The sequence below is a fragment of the Pantherophis guttatus genome, chromosome 6 (assembly GCF_059756535.1).
Source record: "Pantherophis guttatus breed Tessera chromosome 6, ASM5975653v1, whole genome shotgun sequence".
In the NCBI taxonomy this organism is placed as follows: Eukaryota; Metazoa; Chordata; class Lepidosauria; order Squamata; family Colubridae; genus Pantherophis; species Pantherophis guttatus.
The window spans coordinates 17,812,194-17,837,526 of record NC_142068.1 but is presented as its reverse complement, the minus strand read 5'-3'; the positions used below and the strand labels follow the sequence as shown (position 1 = coordinate 17,837,526).

The 25,333-nt window shown below is 40.5% G+C and overlaps 1 protein-coding gene across 2 annotated transcripts in view; it reads right to left on the bottom strand.

Annotated features, from left to right (window-relative positions):
* The window catches only part of PLD1 (phospholipase D1), a 173,385-nt gene that overhangs the window by 87,301 nt on the left and 60,751 nt on the right, over nucleotides 1-25,333 (bottom strand). The gene's annotated exons all lie outside the window — the stretch shown is intronic.

Sequence of the window (25,333 nt, the reverse complement as noted above, 5' to 3'; positions counted from 1 at the left end):
TTTGTATTTAAAATTAAAAAATATTTAAAAATAAATAAAAAATTATATTTTTTAAAAAAACACAGCCAAAAGTTTGTCTCAAGAGCGGATGAACTGCCTAGTTCCTGTTGCCACTGTTGTATCAGAAGAATTATTCTATGTCTTCATGTAAGCTACGTATGAGAGATAGATACCCTCCATTTTTATAACCCTGTAGTCCTTATTGGGGGTAGAGTTGGGGTGACTGGATGGAGCTCATCCGGGTGTCCTTCCTGACAAGTTCACAGCAGATGTTTTTTCTTTGTGCCCTAGGACATCTGTCGCTACCTAGGATCAAACTTTCATTGTTCAGAGTGGGAGGTGAGCATCTTCACCACTAGGCCACCACACCACTCACATGAGAGTTACAAGACTAGTAAATATTTATTTTCCTTCTTGTGGGAGATAGAAAGGTGATACAAATGGAACATTAGCAATAGCAATAGCACTTAGACTTATATACCGCTTAACAGTGCTTTACAGTCCTCTCTAAGCGGTTTATAGAGTCAGCCTATTGCCCCCAACAATCTGGGTCCTCCTTTTACCGACCTCAGAAGGATGGAAGGCTGAGTCAAGCTTGAGCCTGGTGAGATTTGATCTGCCAAACTGCTGGCAGCCGGTGATCAGCAGAAGTAGCCTGCAGTACAGCACTCTAACCACTGCACCATCGCAGCTCTAGAAAATCCCATAGCATGCTTGCTAATTTTGCCCATAAAACTCTTTCTCTGGAGAACATACTTCCGATTCTCTTTCAATATGTACATCACTGAACATGTAACAGACACAACTATGATACAAACTTAGCAAGGGCCAAACAATATGAGGAGTCCTTGGAGCTGCATGTGATCCAATTTCATGTGGATTGGTGGGATATAAACTAATTTTCTTGATTAAGTATAAACAAAGCATCACAAAATGTGTGAATGGTCCAGAGAATTCCAAAATTAAAAGAATCTTACACAAGGTGCCTAGCAGGATCTGAACATGGTGTTGCTTAAGCTATCTCCTGTTGTGGCTCGCCAGCAGCCAGCAGAGCTGGTGGCACATTCAGACAGTGAGGAGGTTAGGGAGGAACATGGGCCAGTCCTGGAGTCTGGGGAAGGCTCAGACGAGGGCTCTGAGTTAGAGGGAGAGAGGGGGCCAAGGCCATCTTGTAGTTCTTTGCTGCCTCCGGAATCTCCAGAGTCTGACATCAGCGAGGCAGAAGAACAGTGTCAAACTGTTACCAGTGTTCGCATGCACAGAGCTGCCAGAAGACAGGAAAAATTAAGAAAACAGGATCGACTTGGGAGTAAGGCTTGGAGATGATTGGCCCCTCCCATAAGACATAAAAGAGAAGCGAATGGGACATGAACATTTGCAGGAAGCAATTAGTTCATCTGGTCGGTAAAAGCTGTGGAAAAGCTCTTTTTGACTCTGTGCTAAATTTGGCCTTGCCTTGCATGTGGCAATTAGTTCTCTGGCAGCATTCCAAGGGAGATAAGGTGGGTTTGTAAATACTCCCCTGATAGAGTGAGAAGCCTTTCGGACTGGGAATGACAATAATTCACAGCTGTATGAATTAAAGAGGTTTGCCGGGACTAATTTTGTGCTGTATACTTTCTAACGAAGCCTAGGTCAGAACATCTCCTTTTGTCTAATTCTGGCCAATCAGGTTTGTACATTTGGCATTTCCATTGAGAAAAAGTCTCAGAACTCAAGATCAGTATTTCACCTCCCTGATGGTGTGCAGAAGCAAATGGCATAGTCCAGTGTTTCTCAATCTTGGTGACTTAAAGATGGATGGACTTCAACTCCCAGAATCCCCCAGCCAGCGAAGCAAAAGCTCAAGAAGGAAGGCTATTGACCAAGTGAGAATCAGATGTGTATGGGATACCAGTGGTTGTACGCGCTCGATTTCTGATGTTTTGATCATGTATAGGTAGTCCTCCGCTTACGACCACAATTGAGCCCCCAATTTCCGTTGTTAAGCAAGACATTTGTCAAGTGAGTTTTGCCCCATTTTACAACCTTTCCTGCCACCGTTGTTAAGTGAATCACTGCAGTTGATAAGTTAGCAACCCGGTTGTTAAGTGAATCTGGCTTCCTCATTGAGTTTGCTTGTCAGGAGGTCACAAAAGGGGATCACGTGACCTTGGGAGACAGCAACGTTCATAAGTATGAACGAGTTGCCAGGCATCTGAATTTTTATCACATGATTTTGGGGATGGTGCAAAGGTTGTAACTGTGAAAAACGGTCATAAGTCAGTGCCGTTGTAACTTTGAACGGTCACTAAATGAACTGTTGTAACTTGAGGACTACCTGCACTTTGTATAAATGAAAATTATTATGTGCTCAGTTTAATACTGATAGTTTTTGAAATGATGAAGATGCACAAGATATAGGATTTTTCCAAGAATCCTCTTCTGTAGCACACACACACAGGCAGTGATTTCTTAGCAAGAACAGGAAAAAAACCAACAGCAACAAACAAAATTGTATTTCTCATTAAAAAAATATGTTTTTTTCTTAGTTTTACTTTGTTCTTAGGCTAGGTCTGACACATATCCACTAACCTGCCCATATACTGATTAATTTTTTAAATGAATTACCTCCCTGTCCCATTATCTCTTTGTTCCTGCCAAGATAATCCCAGCCATTTTAAATGTAAAAGCCTAGAATTGGCATACATATTTAATTAAGCAAGCAATTTTAGTGTTCTCTTCCTTTAAAATATTCAGCAGCAACAAGGCTGCCGCTATACCTGAATCTTTTAAAGGGACACAGCTCCAAAACAAGACAGGGTTATGTGTGCACGCTCTTTGCAACCAGTGCCAAGTTTAGGTGTGTTCAAAAGTGAAAAAAGACCACGCGAGAAAAAGAACAGTCAAAGCTCATGCTTCAGAAAGGGTCTAACAGAAACAGAGAGTTGCAATTCCAGTTCTTCTTGTACAAACTGTATGAAAAGCTATGCATTTTTCCCTTGGATATAAGTCTTCTGGGTCATTTCCCCTCAAGACAAAGAGATGAGTTACTAGTTTTTCTTGTTAGTGGGTGTTTTGTTTTGCTTTGGAACAATAGTTACAAATAGCAGAATATGCCATCATCCATTTTGTTCATTGTTCAGAAGGCAGATCAGACAAAGCAATGGGAAATGAAGCATTAAGCCTCCCTCTTCCTTTATATGACCTATATATTACCCTGTTCAATCTACCTGTTTGCAAAGATAAATGTTGAAAAGGAACGTAGAGTTGGTGGCAAGAGCCAAGGAATGAGTTGATTATTCAACTTTATTACCATATAGCTATGGTATGTCTGTATACTAGCTGAATACCTGTGCTCCGCTACGAAACTATGTGATCGGGCTTGATAAATCGACACTTACAGCTTGAAAATTAATGAGTAGTTACAATCGGCCTCTCCTCTCCCCTTCTCTCCCTCAGGCTTGCCCCACAGTTCCCCTGGTTGCTGCTGTCAAAGTAAAACTGAAAATGAAACTTGTTAAGGATATTCTTGGCTCATAACCGATGTTATGGGTTATTGAGCAGAGTACCCCCTGAGTATACACATGAAAGCGGCTGAGTAACCACAGTTAACATACTGACAAACTGAGGTGTGGTAGTCTTTTACTTTTAGAAGAAAGTAAAGCAAAGTCCAATAACAATCCAAGTCATACACAGATAAGGCGCTAGTTAAAATATCAATTCAGGGATATTCCAAGTACAAAGTCTTCTTACCAGTTGTTGTCATTACACAATAAAACAGTTCTTCTCGAGTTTCAAACAGGAACAAGTTCAGTATTAAAACATTCAATAAATAGCAGAAAGCAACAAGTAGCAATGATCAAACAGTGATCCTGCAGAGAGATCAGGTAGAAAGTAACATCAAATAAGCAGATAAAATGGTATAGTGTTCTCAAGCCATGATTCAGGCTTCCCCTTAAGTACATTAGCTACAGAGCTTAACCAATCAGGATACAGAATGATACCTGTTACCTTCCCACCAAAGGTGGTCCCTATTTTTCTACTTGCATTTTTTACGTGCTTTCGAACTGCTAAGTTGGCAGAAGCTGGGGCAAATAACAGGAGCTCACCCTGTTATACAGAACTAGGGATTCGAACCACTGAACTGCCGACCTTTCGATCGACAAGCTCAGCATCTTAACTACTGAGCCACCATGTCCTTCTTGTACCTCTATTGAACAGCAAAAATTGTAGCACAAATACCACTGCTTTCTATTACACTTTGAATGTCAAAGCAGGGATCAAACATAGTCTACCTCAACTCCTTAGGTCAACCGAATTTGAAGTTGCTGTGTGATCTTGTGAAAAGACATAGCTGGATTAAAGAGTTGCTGACAGATGCCATAATCATAGCTCCCCCCCACACTCTAAAGCAGATTATGCCTTTAAATCCTAAACACTATGGAGCTCTATTGCCTGCAGCAAAAGTATCCATGGACACTGCATTGGGTATGCAGCAGTGGTGGGTTACTCCTGGTTCGGTCCGGTTCTTGCAAACCGGGTAGTAACGGTGGTGGGATGCTTCGCCCACCCGCCCAGACATCATCATGAATAAAGCTTCTACGCATGAGCAGAAATGCGAGAGCGTGCTCCCATTGCGAACTGGTAGCGGAGGTAAGTAGAACCCACCCCTGGTATCCAAGATATTTCCTTTTTATTTATGCATACCATTTCTTGGAAAATAGGGAGATCCTTTGATTTGCATGTACTTCTTCCTTGGGATTATAGACAAACTAATGATGGGACACCCACTCTTGTTAAATTGGTTTATTGAAAATTCTCAGTGCCTTCCAAGAAAAGAAACAGACTAGCATGCCAACAAATACATTAATTACTGACAATAGTTATTTCTTCTTGTGACAGAAAAAAAATGCTTTGAAAGTAAACATTTAAATATTTGTTTAATCCTGTATGCTAAACTGTGAACTCACTCGTCTAATATCTATAGTTTTGCAGCCAAAATAACTCCATCCTGGTGCTTAGGTAAATACAAGAAAACAGATACAAAAACTAAATGAGACAAAACATTATAGGAGAGAATTGGAAGTGCTGGTATCAGGCTTGTAGAAACAATCTGGACTGGGAGCGGCTAATCATAAGTTTTGATTAGAATAAATTACTAGGAAGAAGATTGAAGTAATGACAGAGAATTCCAGTGAGTATTATGCTTTCAAAAGAAGTACATACCGGTATATAATTTTTTTCTTTAAAAAAATTGCTTCTCACTTTTATGTGTAGTATGTGTCTTCCTCAATCTCAGCCCTACAGATACTTGAAGACAACTCTTATGTCTCTTCTCCAAGTTAAAGATACCAAAGGTGAGAGTTGTTTTCCAGTTTAATAGAATAACAGAATAAAAGAGTTGGAAGGGACCTTGGAGGTCATCTAGTCCAACCACTGGCTCAATCAGGAGATCTTATCCCATTTCTGACAAGTGGCTGTCCAGTCTCGTCTTGAAAGCGTCCAGTGATGGAGCACATACAACTTCCGAAGGCAACTTCTGTTCCATGGGTTGATTGTTCTCATTGGTCAGAAAAATTCTCATTTCTAGGCTGAATCTCTCCTTGATCAGTTTCCATCCATTGTTCCTTGTTTGCCCTTCAGTGCTTTGGAAAATAGCTTGATCCCTTCTTCTCTGTTACAGTGCCTCAAATATTGGAAGACTGCAAGCATGTTTCCCCTGGTCCTTCTCTTCACTAGACTAGCCATGCCCAGTTCTGCAACCATTCAATAATAAGATGTTTAATAAGATGTCTAGTAGCTAATTTCAAAAGAATCAACAGATATGGTCTGTCTCCTCTTCCCAAAAGAAATCAGAGTCATGGGAGTTTGAGGATTCCAGGCAGTTAAGATAAACTGCTCCTATCACTGCACTCTTCTGGACAGAGAGCTCTGATTTGCTCCTCAGATGTTCTGAGACTGGGGTCGGCAACCTTAAACACTCAAAGAGCCACAAAGGTCCTAACTGGAAGCCCCCCCATTCAATTCTGGAGTCAACTGGAAGTCTGTTTCCCCCACCATAGAGTCTTTTCCTAGCGCAGTGTCCTTCCTCTGCCGACCGGAAATCTGGTTCCCCCACCATAGAGTCTCCTCCTAGCATGGTGTCCTTCCTCTGCCGACCGGAAATCTGGTTCCCCCACCATAGAGTCTCCTCCTGCGCGATGTCCTTTTTCCTCTACCTGTCCTAACCAAAAGCCCTATCAATTGAGGAACTAACTGGCAACAGGGAGCCACAGCAGAGGGATGAAAGAGCCACATGTGGCTCCAGAGCCACGGGTTGCTGACCTCAGTTACTGAGAGAAGGTAACTGGCTTAAAGTTGTTCCGTTAGCTTCCATGGTTGAGGGTGGTCTAAAATTATCCTTCTGTGGTTTCCACGTATTTTGATGGGGAGGGAAGGATTCTGGATTCTTTGGGGAAGAGGAGGCAGGCCACAATTGTTGATTCTTTTCAAGTTAGCTCCTAGGCATCTTCTTAAACTGGAAAACAACTCTCACCTTTAGTATCTTTAACTTGGAGAAGAGACATGAGAGCTGTCTTTAAGTATCTATAGGGCTATCATGTAGACAAAGTGCTAGAATTTTTTGGGAAACAATGGATTTAAATTACAAGAGGGTAAATTACTCACTGGACATCAGAAGTGTTGATCAAACATCAGGTTTTGTTTCCTAAAAATAAGAACTGCTCAACATAGCCACAGATTGCCTCCAGAGTTAGTGGATTTTTCTTTTTGAACTAGTTTTTTTTTTTTTAAAAGAAGCTGAATAACCATCTGTCGGGAAAGCTGTAGTATTGGATTCCTGCATTGGACAGATGCTTGGTCTATGATATTCAAGGTCCCATCAACTTTTACATTCTATGTCTATGTTTTGATGTTTGCCCGATGTTATTTCTGACTGTACAGCTAGCTGGAGCCCTGAACAGAAACATTCACCGCTGCAACCTTTTGTTACAGTTCATGCTTTTATGATTTCCTTTCCTTTTTTTCCTTTTTTCTTTATTTAATGAGTAACATAAAAGTCACAAAGAAACCTCATGATCCTTCCAGAGTCATAACTTTCAATCAATAAGTACATCACGTACTCTTATTAAAATCATGAGATGACATGGCAGAAGGGGAAATTCTTTTCCCTTTTAACCTATTTTAGCCATTCTGCCTAAGTCAGGATATCCCATTCAAGGGATTTGTCATTCAAAGGCACATAGAAATGGCCATCATTAGCTTTTAAGATACCTTGATTATCTTTCTCTTTCCATCCATCTGTCCGTCCGTCCATCCATCCATCCTACCATCCATCCATCCATTCACCTACCCACCCATCCACCCATCCACCCATCCATCCATCCATCCTATTTACGCATCACCCATCTCACTATCTAAATCAGTGGCTCCCAACCTTTTGGGCACCAGAGACCTGTTCTGTGGAGAGGTGTTTTTCTGCAGAACGGAGGGCATGAGGTTTCGCTTGCTGCCTGCATCCCACAGATGGGACTTGGCATATTTGCACAGCCCGGTTTCTGGCATGCCGCAGACCGGTGCCAGTCTATGGATTGGGGATCCCGGATCTAAGTGACTCTGGGCAATTTGCAGATAAAAAAAAAAAAAGCTTGGAGTATCAACCGTAACAGTTTGCCATGATTGCGCTTACAGGAACAGCTGGGAGATTTTCTTTTGCTTCTAGAGGGCATAGAAAGTGACCATGGTGAAGAAATCCTATGGTGAGGGCATCTTTTATTCATGTTATTTTATTTATTTATGAAATGTATTATTCACAGCAGGGCAATATGTCCCAATGGAAGTGGGACTTTCTGTATCGGTTGTTGTAACGGGAGTGGAGAACGTGTTGGAGACAAAAGATTACACTCACCACTGGAAGGAACAACAGTGAGGATTTTAGATTATTCCACTCACCCTCTTCCAGAATGGGTTGTAGGACAGACTTTAGGAACTTTTTCTTCCTTTTTAAAAACTAAGTGAACTCTACTTTACAAATTGTATTACATCTTTGTTGACCAGAGTAGTAAGAAAATAATGCTGTTTTTTTTTTTAGTAACCATAATTGAATGAGGGGTGAGGGGAAATAAATAAAAATGGGGCATATGAAATTTTGAGCCAAGGATCACCCATCTTGGTCTTCAAGATTATAACATGAATCACTTTCAAGGAAACAAACAATAAAGAAAAATGGGATTTGCTTGCCTAATGGGCCCCATGGAAAGGTCCAAACAAAACTAAATAAAAACTTAGTTGTTGTTGTTAGTTGCAAAGTCGTGTCCGACCCATCACAACCCCATGGAAAACATTCCTCCAGGCCTTCCTGTCCTCTACCATCCTCTGGAGTCCATTTAATCTCACGCCGACTGCTTCAGTGACTCCATCCAACCACCTCGTTCTCTGTCGTCCCCTTCTTCTTTTGCCCTCAATCGTTCTTAGCATTAGGCTCTTCTCCAGTGAGGCCTTCCTTCTCATTAGGTGGCCAAAGTATTTGAGTTTCATCTTCTAACAACAATTAAATTATACAAAAGCAATATACACCAGTCACAGTACAAATAATTATGATGCGACTCTAAAATCCTAAATCCATAAACATATACCCCTGCTGTCTGATTACCTTTTAAAATAAATTAGCCCTACTGTTCAACTTTAAGTTCTATCCAAATTCTCCTAACAATCCATTTATTTTATACAATATGTATGCTTTCAAAACTTTCTATAACCTATCCAAAAATGTACGGACCTGGCGGGTGGAGATGGGGAAATAGAATTTTATAACCAGGGACCAGTCTTTGAAATGCAGAAAATGAGGTAGAGATTCTCAGTCATCCAGGTCATGGTTGTCCCAAAGGTGCTTTTTCAGGAGGCACCTGGACTTTTTTGTTTTTTTCTTTTGAAAACATTTCGCTTCTCATCCAAGAAGCTTCTTCAGCTCTGACAGGATAGTGGGGAATGGAAGGATTTATATTTCTTGCAGACAGCTGATAATTAGCATCCATTTAGGGTTGTTGAAGCACTTGGAGGTTTATCTGTGTTCACAGGGTCACCGGAGCAGTGCTTCTGGTTCCTGTAGTCTTGTTCTGCCCCAGCTCTGGATTCCCGAGGATATTGACACACACCAACAGTCCTTATCAAATTTATTAAGTAGCGTTGGCAACCAGCCCAGAAAACAAGATATGATAAGACTTTTCCAAAAATGCTCTGATGATAATTACAAGTTGTTTCTAGCAAGAAACTTACTAACAGTGTGTGACTTAAATAGGCTAAGGGAGTGGCCAATTATCCTCAAGCCTTACTCTCGAGGAGACCTCCTCCTCCTGAGTAGCCACTCCTGCCTTTTGGCAGCCCTGCGTGCTCGAGTATTGAGGAGAGGCTCCTCCACTTCACTATCTCCACTTGAAGGAGCCTCTGGAGGTTCTGAAGGCCCTGGCTGAGTCTCTGCCTCTTGCACCACATCCTCTTCAGCCTCCTCGCTGTCCAACGAGAGCGTTGGTTGCGCAGGCTGCTGGCACGACACCACACCAGCCTCCTCATCGTCGGGATCAGCCACGATCCACGCAGGCCGCTGGCGGGCCACAACACGTCTGTAATTTTTCCTCTGGAAATCCATTCCTACTCCCACACGATTCAAAGGGTATTCATCCCAAATTATATAGCTAAAAATCTGTAGAGATTCTCAGTCATCCAGGTCATGGTTGTCCGAAAGGATGTTTTTTCAGAAGGCAACTGGACTTTCTTGTTTTTTCCTTTTGAAGAAGAAGCAGCAGCAGCTTCTTGGATGAAAAGCAAAACGTCTTCAAAAGAAAAAACAAGAAAGTCCAGTTGCCTCCTGAAAAAGCACCTTTAGGGGAAAATAAGATGGAAAACCCGTGAAATGGGTATGGAAAAAAAGCCTATCAATTGAATTAAAAACAGGAGCATGGCAAGCCAGGTGGTGGGACAGGGAGTGAAGCCATCACCAGTATCAAGAACTCAAATAGGGCTCTGACTCTAATAGGGAGGCAGTCTAAGGGTCTGCGGTGAAAGGAAACTTGGACAAAAGCAAGAGAGGTCTAAAACACTGCATGATGCACATTTCTGGATCATGGTTAGAAGATGGCCTTGTACACTAGAAGTGTTCTGAGGATTGCTGGCGGTTAAATGGATTGTACATATGAAAGAGTTAGAACTTGCTTTACAACATTCCATCTGCCATCTTGCCAAATCTGTCCCATGAACGCTGTCCCATGGACACCACTGGTTGCTCACCTTCGCTCTAAATTTAAAGCAAACAAACTGCACGGTACATGCAATAAAGGAATCTCACAATAGTATGGACTGAACACAGCTATGGACTCTTCTGTTGTCCACAGCCTCCTTCTATGACTGCTGAAAATGGACAGCACCGTGTCCTGCCTTTTTAAGGTGGAGAACCCACGAGGAATGTGTTGCCTGTCTTGAAATGAGCATCTCATAGTTAAATAAATATTTCCAGTTACATATGTAGACAGACTATTCCATTTGCAACGCCTAGCCTCCCCCCAAAAAATCAATGTCCTTGTTGGCTACTAAAACCTTGTCCACAATCAGGGTTTTATGGCCAGTGAGCATTCTTTGAGAAGTGTCAAGCTAAACATTTCAGTCTTTTTTTTTTTCTTATTTTGTGCTTCAGCTAAATTTGGAGTTCTTATTGGTGTTTGGATGATGCTGTTTTAGCATTAAGATTAAAATGGAAATATAACATGGAAGTACAATTACCATATTTTTCGGACTATAAGACGCACCGGAGTATAAGACGCACATTAGTTTTAGGGGAGGAAAATAAGAAAAAGGCTGATTGGCGGATGGATGGCCTCCCAGAATACTCCCAATCAGCTGTTCCCTGAGGTGAATTTTAGCAACAGGTTCGTTGGTTGTGAGCTCTGCGCCTTGCTTTTTTTTCAGCTTCTGAAACCTCCCTTTAAGATGCTTTTTTTCAGCTTCTGAAATCTCTGTTTCAGAGGCTGGGCGGGGCTACATTTGGTGTATAAGAAGCACCCAAATTTTCACCCTCTTTTAGGGGGGAAAAAGGTGTGCCTTATACTCCAAAAAATACGATAAAATGGAAGTATATAACATGATATTTATAATGATCCCAAAGCACTCAGAAGATTGTTTTAAGACTCTAACATATTAAACTAAAGATTAAAAAGAAACAGACAGCAATGATGTCTGCTTCTTTTGTTTGTTTGCGATCTCGGATTCATGCCATTTTATTACTTTGCATCGTCATGCAGCCTGGAAACGTACAGCCACATTATTGAGAATTTTCCTTCTTTTTACTCTGAAAGAATAATTTATCAAGACTGTTGGTGTTTCCCATGATAGATAGAAGTAATAAAAGTAAAAAAAATCCAAACAACATTGCAACTGAATGCATTCAACTGTGGCTCCTGGGGATATATGGAAATAATTAAAAGGAAATGAATTGATACTTCTTTATTTTCACATCAGGGACAAGCTGTGGCTCGGCTTCAAATACCAAAAAATGGATGTTGAACTCAATGAGAGAGGACCAAAGTCAGAAAAGGAATCTCTGTTTTTGCTGAGGCCGACTGTGCAGCACATAACAATACAGGTAGTCCTCGACTTCCAACAGTTCATTTAGCGACCATTCAAAGTTACAACAGGACTGAAAAAAGTGACTTATGACCATTTTTCACACTTACAACCTTTGTAACATCCCCACGATCATGTGATCAAAATTCAGATGCTTGGCAACTGGTTCATACTTATGACCGTTGCTATGTCCCAAGGTCATGTGATCCCCTTTTGCAACCTTTTGACAAGCAAAATCAATGGGGAAGCCAGATTCACTTAACAACCGTGTGAACAACTTATCAACTGCAGTGATTCACTTAACAACGGTGGCAAGGAAGGTCGTAAAATGGAGGAAAAAAACACTTAACAAATGTCTCACTTAACAACAGACATTTCGGGCTCAGTTGTGGTCATAAGTCAAGGACTTCCTGTACATACAACAGTAATAAATGACAAATAACTTCACCTAATATTTTTAAGGAATCTTCTACCTGTATTTAAACCCTACTAAAGGTATCAAAGCAGGATAAGATAGCAATATTCTTATTTCATCTTGCAAGCTATTCCACTGGAAACAGGTGTTGAACAGGTATTAAACAATGATTTAATAGCTTACTAAGTAATGGACAATCCTTATTAATTGGAGAAGCAGAACTTGGTTGTGCCAAGCACAGGATGGTACAGCTGATTGAGAAGATGGTTCTCATTTCCGCCTTTGCTGCCTGCTGGTAATGAATAGCTTAACTAGAAGTTTGTGATAAATAATTAAAAGCACGATAAGGAAAAGGTTTTATGAACTTTGTGCAAACAATACCTGTGTTCATATGGATAGAGACCCACTTGGGGAAGGAATGTGCTCTGAGATAAATGCCAGGCTGGCACTGGAATAACAACATGATCTGATCTTTAATCCAGTGAATAAGGAAAAAAGAATTACAAAGGGAATTTGCAACGTAATAACTTTATTGTCATTGTACGTGCATACACAGTATATACTCATACAACGAAATTCACTTAACACCCAAAGACCAGGTCCAACACACATAACAGTCCCCAAGCACACCCCCACCCACCACAAATTTCCCACCCCTAAACCACACAAACATCCACACAACAGACCAAGTAATGCTGTCCAACAGCTTACTGATGGTGCTTGTCGGCTGTAAACCACTTGTGCCTGAACATGCAAAGCACTCACTAAAAAAACACAAACAATAAATTAATTAAAAGATACCGGTCTCTGAAGCATTGAACCGCTGCATATACATGCGCTGCCATCTTAGACAACAGCATGTTGCAGCATGAACTCTTGTATTCACGGCACCAACAAAGCCTATTTCAGAACAGCATGTATGGTGTAGTCCAGTGGTGGGTTGCCCCCGGTTCGCACCAGTTCTATAGAACCAGTAGTAAAACCAGCGGGAGGCTCCGCCCACCGACCCTGATGTCATCAGAACACTTCTGCACATGCGCAGAAGAGCTTGCGCGCACGCAGCCCCATTGCGAACCGGTAGTAAAGATAAGTAGAACCCACCCCTGGTGTAGTCATTAGGTAAATTGTGGAGACATATGTACATGAGAGGTCCTTGGTGCTCTCTGAGCTTGGTTGTTTTCTTGCAGACATTTAATTACCCAAATTAGGTAACATTACTGGTCTATACTCTCTACATGGGGCTCCCCTTGAAGAGCACCTGGAGGCTCCAGATGGTCCAGAATGCAGCCGTGCAGGTGATTATGGGAGCGACTCGACGCTCCCATGTAACACTGCTCCTGCGTGAGCTGCACTGGCTCTGGTGGTCTTCCGGGTGCGATTCAAGGTGTTGGTTGCCATCTTTAAAGCGCTCCATGGCTTAGGACCTGGGTACATACGAGACCGCCTTCTGCCACCGATAGCCTCCCATCGACCAGTACGCTTCCACAGAGAGGGACTCCTCAGGGTGCCGTCGATCAAACAATGTCAACTGGCGACCCCCAGGGGGAGAGCCTTCGCTGTAGGGGCACCTGCCCTCTGGAATGAGCTGCCCCTGGAGATTCGTAGGATCCCCGACCTTCGCACCTTTCACCGCGCCCTCAAAACGCTATTGTTTCACCAAGCAGGGCTGGCCTAAATGCTATTTTAATGGGTGGTTTCAGCCTTCCACCCTTCCGAGGTGGGTAAAATGAGGACCCAGATTGTTGGGGGCAATATGCTATTTAGTGTACTGTCTTTGGTGTAAGCCGCCCAGAGTCCTCGGAGAGTGGGTGGCATAGAAATATGACTAATAAAATAAATAAATAAATAAATAAATTTCAACCCTGAGCTACCAATACTGTCATTTAGTGATAGATATGTACATGTATATGATGTATGTGCATGTCCATTCTCAGTTATGGAAGATCTTCGATAACTTTAAACCAGTCATTCTGTTTCAATAATCCAATTTACTTAAAAATGGAAGGACACTTCGATTCCCACTATGGACGAACAGTTGCAGAAGCTGATGGAGTTGGCAGAAATGGCTAAATTGACTACCTTTATTTCCGCTTCTGAAGTTTGTGTTTGAGGTGGAAAAAAATGAAACTCTGATTTTGGGTTTTACCGATTAGACTGAGGATTCACAGTGAAATGTTCTATGTAATTGTTCCAATTGTATATTTGTGTATTTATTTAGTCAATTGAATTTAACTCCTGTCTTTGTTTCAGGACATATATTTATTTATTTATTTTTAAATTTGTATACCGCCCTTCTCTCTGAGGACTCAGGGCGGTGAACAGCCAAGTAAAAGCATAAACTACAAACATTAAAATACAATTAAAAAGATATATATAAATTTGGCCCCATGATTAAAAACAATAACAAACAATTAAAAACATTTTAAAAAGTGTTAGGCCAGCCCAGCTTGCTGGAAAAAGAAGGTTTTATGTCCTGAATATATATATGTCCTGAATATACACATCCATCCATCTCTCTCTCTCTCTCTCTCTCTCTCTCTCTCTCTCTCTCTCTCTCTCTCTCTCTATGTAGCATGCTTTCCCTCCTTTTCTTCCCAGTGCTGCAACTTCATAAGTAAATTGGATTATTCAAGTTTTAAACATTTTATTAGGTTATAAAATAAGATACAAAATACAAAAGTAAATAGGAAAGCAGTGGGGAGGGAGAAAGAAAAGTGAGGAAAGGTTGGGAAAAAGAAAAAAAAGTGTTGACTTACGATTCTCTCTGTTGCAGTAAAATAAGGCATTAACAGCAAACCACAACTTTTTGCTTTTTCATGATAATATAAATTAGTCATTTGTATAAGCATCTATCATTTTAATGATTAAATTGGAGGGTGGGATGTTGTTATTAAGGAAAATCTATTGAGTGAAAGAGTAGTACATGGAGGGAATTCCTGTCGATTTCATAATACAATTATGTAAATCTCATAAATTCACCCAAATGACATCATTTGCCAAATATTATCATGTACACAATACAGCATGATCCCTGGTTTTAGGGAAAGAGCAAAACAGAAGGAAATTGGTTTTTAAAATAATTGTATTACAACATGTATGACCTATAGATTCGTTATTCTATTCTATTCTATTCTATTCTATTCTATTCTATTCTATTCTATTCTATTCTATTCTATTCTTTCTATTCTAATTCCTATTTTAATTTCCCCCAACTAAAGTTCCCTTCAAATGCCTTACCCTGTCCATTCCAGGTTAAGAACACGTTGCATTGCAGGCCACTTCCATTAAGCCAGAAATAAATCATAACACTATTACGAATGGCAACAGCATCCACACGTTAAATGAACTGCAAGGTATTCATTCAATTTTCAAATGCCCTGCAGAATTCATTCCATCTCCAAATGCCTACATTTCCAGAGTTGATTGCTCAATTAATTAAGCAATTTATATCTTGTTCTTCTAATTCACTGGTACCATTCATGGCAGTTCACTGAAAACAATGAAAACCAATGTTACTGTGAACAAAGCTATGAGAAGCATATGAAAGCCTATTAAGAATTTTCTAATAAGAGTAGGCTGAAGGCAAGTGACATTTTTCAAGACATATTTTACCCTGTCTCTGGAGTGAATGCCTCCCTAAAGAATTTCAACAGGGAAAGAATGATTTGAACGTCTAACCTGATTAGAAGTCAAAAAGCATCTTGGATGAAGGAACTGCTTTCATGCTGTTGCCAAGAAAATTGCATAGGCTACAAAAATCACAGAGTTCAGATCAACTCAAAATAACTCTAATTTAGCTGCTTAAAGGACTTGGCATAGTCCTCCATTACCTAGCTGCCCTCCAAATATGTGGATTTTTGACTCCCAGAATTCCTCAATGGAACTCACCTCTGCTGAGAATTGTGGGATTGAAGTCTGCCCATCTGGAGAATGGGAAGGCTGAGCGTGCTTTGTTTATTTTTTGTCAGAACAGCCATGATCTCCCCTGGACTGAAAGCTTTAATGTCCTGAAGGTGCTTTTTCAAAAGGCAACTGGACTTTCTTTGTTTTTCCTTGAAGGAGTTTCACTTCTCATCCAAGAAGCTTCTTCAGTTCTTGACTGAATGGTGGAGAATAGAAGCATTTATATTCCTTACAGTCATCTGGTTGTTAGCACTCCTTCTGAGAGCCGTTGAGGTCACTTGGAGGTTTAACTGGGCCCTCAGGGTCACCTGAGTAGTGCAAATGGATTGTCTTTTGCTATGGACTTGAAGTGGTTAGAATGCAGTATTGCAGGCTACTTCTGCTGACTGCCGGCTGCCAGCAGTTCAGCAGTTTGATTCTCACCGGCTCAAGGTTGATTCAGCCTTCCATCCTTCCGAGGTTCTTAAAATGAGGTCCCAGATTGTTGGAGGCCATAGGCTGACTTTGTAACTGCTTATAGAGCAGCTGTAAGGCATTGCGAAGTGGTATTTAAGTCTAAGTGCTATTGCTTTTGAAAAAAACACCTTTGGAACAACCAATTAACAGAGAGATACAATCAAGTTCAAGTGATGTACTAAATATCATTCTATAAAGCCTTAGTAAGGCCACACTTGGAATACTGCATCCAGTTTTGGTCACCACACTATAAAAAAGATGTTGAGACTCTAGAAAAAGGACAGAGAAGACAACCAGGATGATTAGGGGACTGGAAACTAAAACATATGAAGAGCGGTTACAGGAACTGGGCACGGCTAGTCTAGTGAAGAGAAGAGAAGGACCGGGAGAGACATGATAGCAGTGTTCCAATATTTGAGGGGTTGCCACAGAGAGGAGGGGATCAAGCTATTTTCCAAGGCACCTGAAGGCCAGATAAGGAATAATGGATGGAAACTGATCAAGGAGAGATTCAACCTAGAAATAAGGAGAAATTTTCTGACAGTGAGAACAATCAACCAATGGAACAGCTTGACTTTGGAAGTTGTGGGAACTTCACCACTGGAGGCTTTCAAGAAGAGATTAAACTGCCATTAGTCGGAAATGGTGTAGGGTCCCCTGCTTGGGTGGGGATTGGACTAGATGACCTACAAGATCCCTTCCAACTCTGTTAATCTAATCTAAAACCAAATGACTGATATATATCAAAAATGTTCTTGAGATGATAAAAGTTCAGGAGAAAAGAAGCGAACAAGGCAAGAATTCAACTTTGCCAGCTCTTTTTAAAATACTCATGGGCATTTTTCTCCAAAATAGAAGCTACCATAGGTACTGGACAACAATCCTCTTTGTGAATTTTGTATTATTTGAAAAAACACAACTTCAGCAAACTTTTCAACTATCTCTCTCCCCCCACTACTGAAAAATAATTTTAAAAATCCCTTTATATCTCCAAAATATCTGGCTGTAAACCTCAGGTATCTTTCCCATTATCACCTCCTTCTGTGCTAAAAAATAAGAAGAAAATATCCAGGGGTAAGATTGCAAAAGGGCAGAATTTGCAGAAAGCTCACTGATTGCTAACCTCACTATAGACATCACCCTTGGATATTACATTTACACTTTAACATATACTGTTTGGATAAGTGTAATGGCAGGAATAATCTGATGAGCCAAGGAGGAAGAGCCACAGACAGGAGGAAGAGGCAGCTGAGCGTACAGAAGGAATGGGAGCATAGCAAAGATTTTAGAAAATACCCTCCCTAGTTTCTTAAAAAAAGAGTGTAAAAGAGGGGGGGAGGGATACTTTCAGATTTGCAAGATTCTGTTAATGTAGCCTTAGAATAAAGTTAGAACTGGTACTTTGAGTTGCGTTTCTTATCCAGACTGTCTTGCAAGGCTGACAATAAGATATGGGTTTGTTGTCCAATACCTATGTTAGAGTCCAGTTTGAAGAAAAATATTCTTGAATAGCTATAAGAATTCTATAAGTTACTTAAATGCATAGCAAACTATTTCATAACTTCCTGTAGAATAATATGGCAAAATCTGAAGCACCGCATGGATCTGACTCACAGTCAGTCATCAGACCCGACTTCTATAGATTTCTTCTGAAACCAGTGACACAGCGACCAATGTTTTGGGCCAGATTTTCAGGGTTGGAGATTGTCCTGCAATTCTACTTTTCATCCAACACTGCAAACAATAGCAGGAAGGTCCTTGCAGGGCACAAGCTACTTACTGTGTTCAACATTTGTTCTGTTTCCGTAAGACCAGACTTATGGTCTTTTGATGAGGCTTCAAACAACCAGCATTTACAATAAGCCTTCTTTTCTTTCCAACTAAGCTAAAAAAAATTTTTTTGAAAAAACTTTTTGATCAAATTCATCCCCCAAAGGATAAATCTAGGCACTTGCAGTCACAGAAAATGGCTCATGTGATTAAATGATTTTCCCTAAAAAAAATTCCCAAACCAGGAGTTAACACATCAAGAGAAATAATCCTACCAGCCTTTTCCCGATGTGTTAGATTTATTTAGTTTAGAGGTATCCAGAGATTTCCGTGTTTCTTTTCTGTGAATATGTAGCTTATTGCAACAATATCCACACTTCATTTTCACATTTTGTAAAACTCATTTCAGCCTTTCTGTATCTTTTTAAAATATCTCAGCTGCTAACCCTTAGGGTCCCAAACTTATTTTTTTTCCTGTTTTTATCAGAAGGGGCGTTGATCCTACCTGAGACACACCTTCTCGTTGGGTGGAGACAGCAGCCAGGATGGGGTGTGCTCGTCTGTTAGGCAGATAGACTGAGCCTGTCAAAGTTGCTAAGTCCTGCCCTTGTTACTGGGCAGACCCAGCTTTTGGCGAAGACAAGAAGACAGGCTCGGTGTGTGGGACACCAAACAAAACATAGAGAAAGTAGACAGTAGATAAGAGACCAGACTGGTGAAGGGAGGGTCTGGCTGCTGTCTCCACCCAACGAGAAGGTGCGCCTCAGGTAGGACCAACGCCCCTTCTCCATTGTGGGTGGAGACAGCAGCCAGGATGGGACATACCAAAGATTCACATCCCTACAATTGGGAGGGCCCAGGCTGGTCCGAAAAACTCTCCCCCGAAACAACCCGCTGTAGCACCCTACGACCAAAGGCGGCATCTGCCGAAGCAAATTTGTCCAGTTTATAGTGCAGGATGAATGGAGAGGGCAAAGTCCACGTAGCCGCCCTGCAGATTTCAAGCAATGAGGCCTGTGTGGCCCAGGCCGCCGATGTAGCAGCGCTGCGGGTAGAATGCGCAGTCAGTCGAGGGGGTCTCGGAAGGGAGCACAGTTCATAGGCCTTGGCAATCGTTTGCCGGATCCAACGTCCACAGAGTCGGAAGGGTCTTTGGAGGACTTCTAGACCAACCCCTGCTCAAGCATGAAATCCTATACCAAATGATTGTCCAATCTCTTCTTAAAAACCTCTCGTGTTGGAGCATCCACAACTTCAGGAGGCAAGCTATTCCACTGGCTAATTGTTCTGACTGCAAAATAATTCTCCTTTGTTCTAGGTTGGTTCTGTCCTCAATTAGTTTCCATCCATTTCTTCTTGTTCTGCCTTCGGGTGCTTTGGAAAATAGGGTGACCCCCTCTTCTCTGTAGCAACCCCTTAGATGTTAAAACATGGCTATCATGTTCCCCATAGTCCTTCTTCTCTATCTTTAGTCATACATGTGGGCAGGCACAGCTTCTAGCTTAGAATATACTATCAGGATGTTTGTGTTTATATATATATTACAGTATTTCTGGACATTTATTATATTATTGCTACTACAGTACCTAATGAGATATTGTATGGACCACTTGTGAAAAAACAATAGTATGGTGCTAGGAAAACCGATGATATTACTATGCTTGGATTTCCAGTTTTATCTAAAGTTACTTTTGGTACTGCAGCTATTAAAAAAAAGTGGTTTTGGATAGTAATATATTGTAATAAACAGTGTTAAATTCATAGTACTCTTCTATTTGCTTGGAAAGCAAGCTTGAAAAAAAGTGTGTGTGAAAGTCAGAGAGGAAAGTGAAAGGTTAATCTATGTGTGTTGCTTTCAACATTCCAAGGGAATAACTAGTGAACCTTAATTGTACATATGCTATATACAAATACAAATAAATTGAATCCTGCTTGACCGAACTAGCTGAAACTACTTGAGTTTGCATAATACACAGAGCCTGAACTAACATAGAGACTATATTTGAGCCACAAAGTAAAGAATCATGCTTTCATTTTTTGTATTTGATCTCAGCCCTTATGATTTTAGTTTTCCAATCTATAAAACTTCAGAGATTACAGCTCTCTCAATTGCCAGCTAATCCATTCAGGATGACTAAGGCAGTTCTGAGGCCATCAGTCAGTCTTAAAATCCGTAGCTCAAAGGTTGAGGAAAAGTTAGATAGCAGCTTGTATGAGAAGATGGGATTGGCATGAAGGGTTTAGAAGAATTGTCAGATACAGGCTGATGGATAAACAGCTAGGAAAAAAAGGCATGGAACACTGATTAGAGAAAAGACAATGTCTAGTACCTACAGTTATTGGTGACTGGAAAGCCCTTATGGACTTTTTAAATAAAAGAAGAAGAAATGAACTTGCTGTTTATAGTTTTGATGATTAGATAGGATAGATTATAAAAAGGGAGTCATGACAAAACTTTAGAGAGAGGTTAAAATATAATTGTACTTATAATTGTTGTGAAGATCAGAAGCATTTTTATAATTTTCTTTTCTTTTCTTTTTCCACTGTTAGGTATTTTTCCCCCCTTCCTTTCTCTTTCTTCTTTTTTTGTTCTACTTTAGTTTGTATTCTTACTGGTGTTAAAACTTTCAATGCAAAATTATGATAGATAGATAGATAGATAGATAGATAGATAGATAGATAGATAGATAGATAAATAGATAGATAGATAGATAGATAGATAGATAGATAGGCAGGCAGGCAGACAGATAGACCACAAGAATTGTCAGAGACAATTGATGGAGTCCCAGAACAGCTGTTTCCAGATGAGTCAGGGATTGCCAATAAGAAAACTCTCTGTGGCATAATTATAACAACAGTTTGAGAGCTTATAATTAAAGGAATGAGTAGCTATGTTTAGTTCGGAAGACGAAGCTGTGAGTATGAGTTTTGTTTTTATGTGGAGTTATTCAGCTGCACCAAAACATATAGAAAGCTGGAAGTTTGTTTTGCCTCCACTAAAGTTACTGATTAAACCTTCTGTCAACACTTGCTGCTCTCTTTGCTCCATTAATCCTCAGACCTAAGAAGAGTATTGCTATGTTGTTAATATGGATTTCTGAGGTAAGTTTTAGGGAAGGATTAGTACTTTCATGGTTTTATACTCCCAGTTTTATCTTCCCAACCACCTTATGTGATCCTCTGAGGCGAGAAGCTTCCTATTGTTGTGAAGTTATCCTGTTAATTTACAGAGAGGAGAGGAGGTTGAACTGAGATCCCCTTACTTCTGATATAATTAAACCACTCTTTATCATTCCTTAAAAAAAAAACACTAAGATTTTCTAGCTTTCATGGATAAATAAGATAATGGTGCACAGTCTTTGGGCCATGTAAGCTAATATCTCAGCAGAAAGATGAATAGATTTCATTGATTGAGAAACATTCATCGTTCTCCACTCCCTTCAAATAGAGGTTTGCAAAATATATCTGTCACTAAGCAGAGTTGTTGTTTTTTTTTTTAAAAAATGAGATGCTTACAAAATGTCATTATGGACTAGAATGCATTTAATACTAAACAAAGCAGAGTGTAGATTTTCATTATATGTAAATTAAGCCATTGACTGAGTTCATAACTCATGTTCAGCTGTGATTTGTTTTACCATAGTTTATAAATAAGCGGAAATTGACTAAATTTGCACAACACATATTGAGCCTGTAAATTAGGTTATACCCTAGTGTCAGGGTTCTATCCAATGTGTGAACTTAACCAGCAGTGATTAATTAATAAATCATATGTCACCAAAAAAAAAAAGATGCTGAAAAAAAAAAAGGTCTGAAACCAGCCTTTTAATTTGTTCCTCCAGATTAATTAGAAGCTGAAGCGAATAAGAGGAAAATCTCTTTGTTAACCTCTTGAGTTTCATCTTTGTAATTATTATCAGTCTTATTTGATTTGGACACATGGTTAGGACCCCATCCAAGTAACAAGCTAGCAACTCAGGATGTTCTCATGAAAAAAAAAAATCTAAAGCTATCTATTTTTTTATTTTCATTCTTTCCAGTTTGTGTGTTCAGGTTGACGAGTCCTTGTGAATGTCTCCTTTTATGAGAAGCATGACTTTTTAAATGGCTGTTTGTTTAACAGCATCAATATCCAGTCTAGTGAAATAGTTTCCTTGTTATGGCGAAGAAGGCGTCAAACACTCCTATGGGTTATGAACACTGTGCGTACTTCTTATATTTTTCTGAAAATGAATAGGATGTATTTTCTAACTGTCATGCTGACCTGTGGTCTGTTCCTTCCAGGCAAAAAAACAGATTGAAATTTTCACTCAATTTAGTTTTAAACCATTAATGCAAAGGGTTTCAGCTCTAGGAATAGTTTTAATGAGAGATTGCCTTAGGCTTCAGTCAGATACACTCATCTCTCTATATTTAAACCAAATATAAAATGTGAGGACCCAGATTACATGTTGTTCAGATGATAGGTTTGGTTGTCAGCATCCCTCCAAAAAGGGGACTGGAGTGGGATGATTGCTGGAATTGGGTATATCTAGTGTAATGAAAATAAGCCATCTCATCAACGAGGAAGAATTTTTTTCACTCAGGTCTGGGTTTCAAAGTTAAGCAAGGGCAGCTCTGGATAATATTTGGAGGGGAAATCTCCATGAATTTCCAGTAGAAGGCAATCTGCAGGATATGTCCCTGAAGCCCTCAGAAATTGAGCCAACTTGAAAAACACTTGTTTTTTTAAATGTAACTAGTAACTGGTATAGATTCGTGCCATAAAAGTGTAGCAAAAACTTTTATGGATTACGATCTTTTGCAGATTTATATTGAAGTCAACCGGAGGTAGTATTCAGCCGGTTCGGGAAAACTGCCCACCCACCCTGGCTCTATGCTATCCTATTTAGGCATGTTTTTGAGGCCGGGCACATGCGTGGAAAGCCTGTGTGTGAGCAAAGTGATGTGCAGAAGGCCGGGCACATGCGTGGAAGGCACGCGCACACGCGAAGCGAGTGTGCATGCAGTGAACCAGTAGTAACAAAATGTGAAACCCACTGCTGAAGTCAACTGCAACACCTGAACAGCTCCTGTAGCTGTTTCTTTAATAGTAAATAGCCTGTAGAAAGACCATAACCATAACAGTTACCATAAAAAATAAATTGCTTTTTCCTAAATATCACACCAAATGCATCTCTTCAAAGTACATAAAACTTCTCTAAATGTCTATAACATTATTTTTGTCTTTCCGGAGTTGACAAATTAACAAAGAATGGAGAACAGAGCAAACTAAATTCAAATTCTAAGGCACAACAAACCCCATTTAAAGTGTCCCGCAATTATATATTGTATTTCCAGTTAGATACATTTAGAAATATTGTCATGGTAACGGTAATCTGATGCCACCTCAAACCCATCATCCAAACTGTGACAGTTGCACATCAAGTCTGTATTCCAGACCTTCATTTAGCAGATTTCAGATACAAGCTAAATTTATATTCAGACCTGAAATAACGGACACATTTGTTGTTTCCGAAACCTGCCAGAGCCATTAATGTTATTTACTTCATTTGTATTAATTTGTATCATCTGTGTCATTACACATTGAATTTTAGCTTCACTCATGTTAATTTACATGGCTTGTGTAATTACTTAATGGCCTGGATTGACACTGATGATGTAAGAATGTTGACTGCATGCTTACACAAGTCTATGTTAGGTCAATTATGTGTACGTCGATTTAACAGACATCCTTTTCTCCAAATGGGCCATTATATTGAAGTTTTACAGTGCTAAAGTGCCTATTGCCAAACAAGGCAACAATGAATGGGTGTTGAAGCACTGTGGAAAGAACTTAAACATAAATGACCAGGATGAAAGGAGGTGGATGGAGGTGATCTAGAGAGAATGGCTGAAAATAATAGTTGCAAAACCAATATATGAAGCTAGAAATGAATAGACTGAGCGGAATGAGGCTGAGAAAGTGATGGCTGGATAAGACTGATGAAAAGCTCAAGATGCCAAGATGTCTCCAAACAATCCACCACACTGTTGGAAATGTAATTATTCACAAGGGACATACTACCACATGTGGTGGACATGTCCCAAAGCAAGAGAACGAACGTTGTCTTACCTGAACGTTCCTTTTCAGCTCTCTGCGACTGCAATCCACCTCTGGGTTCTCTTCTTCCTCGCTTCCTATTGACTGGGTGATTCTTTTTAACTGTCTCTCCGTGCTGTGGCCACGCCCACCTTCCCATGATGCACCAGTCTTTGAACGAAGGCGTGACCACCTAGTAGGCAAATCAAAATCTCAGAACAAGCCATATAAACTTCAAAACTCTGGAACCCGTAAAAACACAAGAAATCAGAAATCAACAGGGCGGGTGTGGATTGCAGTCGCAGAGAGCTGAAAAGGAACGTTCAGGTAAGACAACGTTCGTTTTCCAGCCCTCTGCTCCTGCAATCCACCTCTGGGATATACCAAAGTTCAAATCCCAGGGCGGGAAAAACTACTTGGACTCAGCCTCCTGGACCTCAAGAACACTTTGGAGAACACGTCGCCCAAAAGATGCTTCGGCCGAAGCATACGTATCAATTCGGTAATGTCTGATGAAGGGTGTCACCGAAGACCAAGTAGCGGCCCGGCATATGTCTGAAACTGAAGCCTGCGTAGCCCAGGCGGCCGACGCTGCCGCACTACGAGTAGAGTGAGGTAAGATGCGACGCGGCACAGGACGAGAACGTTGTTTGTAAGCTGTAGCTATGCATGTCTTAATCCACCTGCCCACTGTGGATGAAGAGATCTTTTGGCCCAAGGAAGGTGGATGAAACGACACCAGAAGAGCTTCAGTTTTACGGATGGATTCAGTCCTGCGAATATAACGACGTAGAGCCCTACGCACATCAAGGGTATGCCAGTCTTTTTCGCGTTGATGTTTCGGCGACGGGCAAAAATCCGGAAGGATAAGCTCCTGAGCCCGATGAAAATATGAGTTCACTTTAGGTAAGAATGCTGGGTCCAAACGTAGTATTACTGTATTAGGTTGAAAAATACAGAGATCTTTTCTAATCGATAAGGCGGAAAGCTCAGACACCCTTCTGGCCGAAGTGATCGCCAAAAGAAAAGTCAACTTGAAAGACAAAAACTTTAAAGGAATAGACCCCAAAGGTTCAAAAGGAGGGTACATCAAGGTCTGAAGAACAAGGGAAAGG